The sequence below is a fragment of the Pinus tabuliformis genome, chromosome 4_2 (genome assembly GCF_031772625.1).
Source record: "Pinus tabuliformis cultivar Carrire ecotype Pingquan chromosome 4_2, CPIR1, whole genome shotgun sequence".
NCBI lineage: Eukaryota > Viridiplantae > Streptophyta > Pinopsida > Pinales > Pinaceae > Pinus > Pinus tabuliformis.
Genome location: NC_142304.1, coordinates 378,570,279 through 378,576,060, shown reverse-complemented (window position 1 = coordinate 378,576,060; position 5,782 = coordinate 378,570,279).

Sequence of the window (5,782 nt, the reverse complement as noted above, 5' to 3'; positions counted from 1 at the left end):
AATTCATCGGTATAACATCCAAGGTATGACAACATAAATGTACCCACTCTGGCTTAGGCTTCACTCCATACACTTTAGTCCATCTGGCTAAATGGTCGTGCGGATCATTCCTCCCATCATATTTATCCATTAGCCATACTTGTGGGTGACCAAATCGCATTCTCATAATTTTTTTGTATACACGTCAATCATCAAAACTGTCCTTGTGTGTGCTCCCCCATCTCGCAGGCGTAGCGCCTTGGTCATCTTATTACAACGCAGCGTAGATACTTCATGCATTCGATTCTACCAGTGCTCCAGTTCTTCGTCTGAATCTGATGTGCAGGAACTTTCATGGTCCCATGCAATACATCCATCTGTTGTTGGATTCACCCAATCTTGATCTCGCGTCGTTATCTTGTAAATCTGGTCCAAATTTTCATCACTTTCATAATCGCGAACCGGTTTAGTATAGCGCAGTCCTTTTGCAGGGTCCAGGGGAACTACTACGCAGAGCAATTTATTCTCACATATCATCTTTCGCTTCTTTAAATTGATTACCCCATTCATGTCAGTGGCCCAATCTATCCCAAGGAGCATTGGGTAGGGATTGTTGTCATCCACAATCTCTATCACTTCAAAATCAGCTAGTGCACTCACACATTCAATATCAACCGTTACCCCTTGCGACCTCCCCATTGGGATGATTTTCTACTAATTCACCATCCTTAACTGAATCAAAGACCACTATATCACAGGTCTCCTCATTCTATACCATGTCTGTTTCAACAAAACATTCACGTCTAACCCCGAATCTAAAATAACCTGATCCATCTCATATTCTCATATTTGTGCAGTAAGCCTCATCTCACGCCCTGTTCTCGTCTTCTGCCTGCCAATCTTTTTGACTACGCACGGTCCATCAGTAGCATTTTCCTTTCTAGCTCACCTATTGGTGAGCTCTTGTAGTCCCTTCATAGCCTTGCTATCATGTAGTAGTTTCATGCAGGTCTCCAAGAACGTGGTAATCATGGATGGGTCCATTTCTTCAGTCGGCTTCTCCCTGAGGTAGAGGCCTCAGTGAAGCTTTTCTTCGCTTCCATAAATGTTTCTTTTGCGTGCTACAGATCAAACCCAGTCTCCTTTTCCAGGGCTTTGCAGACCCACCCACCTTCATCAGGTTGCTTCCCCTTATCTTCACCAGTCGTTGCTCCACTTTGCAACACAATATTTACCTTAGGATCTTCCTCGCGAGGCTCAACCCTCATAATCTGCAGGTTCTGAGTTGGTTGCTAAGGCTACACCCCCTTATCACATATCTTAGCTAATAATATAGGGCAGTCCTCCGTCGCATGGTCAAACTGAATACAATAGCAGCATGACAAACACATTGGATTCGGGCAGTCTCGCGTGTAGTGTCCTAGTCCCCCACAGTTGTAGCAAATGACCTGCCCTCGACCTCTACCAGGTCCTCCTCCACCTCGGCCTCATCTGTGCCCCTGATACTTGCCTCACACTCCTCCAGCGCCTTGGTCCAGGGGCCGAGTTTCATCCTGCACCCTGTATGCAGGTATTCTATCCATTATTAATTCGTAACTACAACAATTGTACTCATCATGACCCACTGATTGATAGAAGTTGCAAAAGAGCTATTTTGGTGTCTGTATGGATTTCTGCAGCAAATGGCAATTGTCTGTCGCATGTTTTCCAGCTACTTGACAGAGAACACACCATAATGCGGGCCTTGTACTTGGCCCTGTTGGAGCTTTCGGCCTCATAGGAATTGGTCCCCCTACTGCAACATAATTTGCAAAAATTGGACAGTGATATTTGTCATGCCCCTAGCTTTTGCACTTCAGGCACCAAACTTCTTCACGCACCTCGGGCCAAGCTGTTCTATCTTTCTTCAGACTCTACATTTCTAGGCAAAGGTTCTGCAACTATGCATGAATCTACTGAACCCCCAAATTAGCATCTTGCATCGGTGTCTCATGCAATCTCATCGCAATTTCTAGAGCTTCTGCCTGGGTCCCAATCTTCTGTTGTGATAGCGCAACCCTTAGATGAGGCAGGAGCGAAGCCACAAACCATTCGCGGTGCTACCCATCAGTCAGATTCATGTTAGCCTCACGGATCATACACTTCAATCTCTGATCTAGATCCTAGGGTGTCTCACCAGGCTTCATCATGATCTCTTTGAATCCCACAATTGATTGCACTTCAGACTTAGGTCTACTGAATTCCTTATTCAACGCAATCTAGATATCTGCTAACGCGGGCATTGGATTATCAGTGCAGTACTTAATGTACCACGTTAGCGCGCGATCCTGCAACACACTAACCAATGGTGCTTTCTTCATTTGATCATCTGTGATACCTTGGGTTTCCCATACAGCCTTCATGACGAACCAAAACTGGTCCGGATCTTCATTTCCCATGCCCTTGAACACAGGTAGCTTTATAGAGTTCACCATATTGAACGGTGATGGAGGTGGTGGTAGTGTAGGTGAAGGTGTATGCAGCGGAGTTAAATATGGAGGTGGTGTGGGTGGAAGGGGTATTCATGGGAACCCTTGCTTTATCAACTGAACAACACTCTGTGGAGATGCCTGTGTTGCTTCCTCATCGTCACTCAGAGGGGGTTCAATTAGTGGGCTATATTCAGGGCATGTTCTTCCCTTGTTCTTGAATGTCCTTCCACTTCGCGTAGCCCCAAACATCAAGGTAGCTGCATAAACCACTTTTCACACAAGAGCATCTTAATCCAAGTATTTAACGAAGTGGCGCTTTGCTTCACTGTAACTGACCGAGGTATTGACCGCAAACTCTGTCATGAACCCTCCTATGATATTATTGAGCCAATGATCGACAACACATGCAATCTTATCTTCAGAGGCTTCTAATCTTTGCACTAACTCCGGGGTCCAGACTATTGGACCGTCAAGCCTCCACCTTCCTTGTCCATCTGCCAATTTCGTGATCCACTCATACAACTCGACCGGGAAGGAACATAAGAAGATCTCGTGTATTTATGTGTATAGGTATCTGTCCAACCACTGTTCTTTTGTCAACTGCAGATTCCTATTTTCTTGCACTGGGAATTCGTGGATCTTTCTATCCAACCAGTCTTTGGTCTCCTTCTTAGTTGGATTCCAATGATGCGACATCACACATCTTGTTATGCAGATCCCGGTCCCAACAACGAAACCATTTTTTGGCCTGATGGGCCCTCACCCAGGTTCAATGTTAATTAGGCAAGAAAATCCATACACTACTGGCCCTTTCGACATCAATCCATAGAGTGTGGACTGAAGTCTCACCTGAAGTAGTATGGGGGGATGCAGGAACCAAGTTTCTGCACCCTGAGATGGTCGTGATGTCATTTTATACCCTAACCCTTCCTTCACGCAAACCTATAAGCCATTTAGGGCTTATCAATGTACTTCTCTTATCCAGCTTTGAAACCTTCGCAAAAGTCTCCGATCGTCCTTCGTGGACCCTGGATAGTCAATTCAGATGCTTACGTGCCTCTATAATTACCCTTACTTCTATGTCTACCCAAATTAGCTTAAGTATTTGTTAAATTCAACATTGATTATGATTATCTTCGTGTAAACATATATTCTTACTTGTGTTCATATGGCAAAGTAAAACACATAGATTCACGCATCAATATAGCATTAAATCATAAACCCAGTATTTAATATAACATAACCGCAAACATTCATAACAGAAGTAAAATAGCTCATACACAAGTTTCTCCAGAATAATTCTCTTTATTGACGGTTTAGATCTCTAGTACAGACTCTAACTACCCTGTGCACATAGCTGTAGGGGTTCGCGCAATCAGCTGCAGACTTCTACCCTAGGCCTTTGTGCACTCAGCTGTAGAGCCTCTTCCATTGCTAAGACTCTTTGCTCTTAGCTCTTAATTTCCCAAAGACTTCTTAGAACTGTACTAAAAGACTGCCTTAGACTCTTCTAAGACTCCTTTTTTATACATTCCCATGGCCAGCAGACCAAGGGCGTGGAGCATGATTATTTAGAGGTCTTTGTTTCAGCCGGATGTATACCCCAGGAAGTTTGTACACCCCTCCATGTGGGGGGGTGTGGGGGGGACTTGTCCCCCCCGCGGGGGTTTGGGGGGCCCGATCCCCCTCGGCTGGGGCGTCTGGGGGCCAGCGGTCCCCCAGTGGGGGTTTCGGGGGCAGCACCCCCGAAGCTAAAAACATATGTAAAATTGCCTTGTAAAAGTATAGTAATTTCTAGTTAATCTGGGCCGTTCAGTAGGCGAATGATCTGACGGTAGAATTTATGTTTAGTTTAGGGTTTTTTTTCCCTAGAAGGTGTTATGGCCTAAATCTACCTCAGGTTGAGAAAGGCAGGATCTAGGGTAACATCAAACCATGCTTGACTTGGTACCTAGCCCTACCAGGTCGGGGGAGGGCTCCCTCCTTGTCAATCTCAGGAAAGTATAGCAAGTGAGGCTTGAGATGACTTATGTAAAGAATAATTTTAGGCTAGGTATATGTTCAAAGGAGTTTGATTGAGTTTTATGTTGTTTCACTGGCTCAAATGTGAAAGGCAGATTTGGGTCCAGGGAATGGACTTAGTCTTGCAGAGGTTTCTGTGGCACGAGGTAGGCAAATGGTTTAGTACTTTGAAATAAGTGGGATGGAGAGTCTTATGATTGGTGACGAGTTGGAGAGGGCATGAGAGTCTCAGGAATCCTCTTCAAACAGCTAAAAACATGAATAACTAAACAAACCCTAGGTAGAGCACTGCACCATCAATGAATTCTACCTTTATCCTTGATTCATTTAGTTAAGCTGAACAGAGAGAGATGATGGCATACATAAACGCATGTAAACTTGAATTACAGAAGGAAAAGCAATACCAAATCACTTGCCACAAGAATCCCATAAAATGCTGCAAACCCTGGTTTATTCCTTTGCCAAACTGCGGAGATGAATGTACAATAATGCTCAAAGCATTCACAAGAGTCCAACCTTTACAAATGACTGAAAAACTACTAGATATAGGCAAAAAACAACTCATCCTAGGCTTTAGGGGTCGAATTCATGAGTTTAGGAGCTGTTTCAACAAGATCTAAACTAAGAACTAAAAAGTAGGTAGTGGAACAACTTGCCTCTAAAACCTAGGAAACTAATTCATTCAGTTCAAAACTACCTTTTCATGATGTATCTACCTCCATGAGTGAATTTTTAACATTTTTACATCAAATTCCATCAAGTTACATCAAATTACATCATGATTTTGACTATGAGAGAGAGAAAAGTCAAACTGAGAAAAAACTAGGCGAAAAATAGAGTTTTTGGGCAAAAATAACAATTTTCCATCCTGCGCGCAGGGCCACTGTCCCTATGCGTAATACCTTTTTGCAGCTGATTTTGGAGGCCTTCCCATGCACCAATTTTTCTCCAAGTGGGCTTGTTGGAAAGGTCTATGTATCAAATTTCTAGAACAGGTAGAATTTCTGAATTTGGTGTCCATTTGCTCCTCCAAAAGTTTGTTCTCCCAACACTGCTTCCTGTGTGGCCAAAAAGGGGCAGAAAGGGCATTGTTGAGGTGTTTTTGACCCTTTTGGAGGCTCAAAACTCAACAGAACTTTCTAGCCATTTCTGGGCATTCATAATTTTGCATGAGGAATCCAAAAATGTTGAGTTTTCCTCCAGAGGAGGTCCCTAGCAAAAGCGAGCGCTAGGCAGAAAAATCTGTGTTTTGCTTCAAAAACTCAAAATTGACAAAAAGTGTGCCAAATTTCTTGAAATTTGGGTTGAGT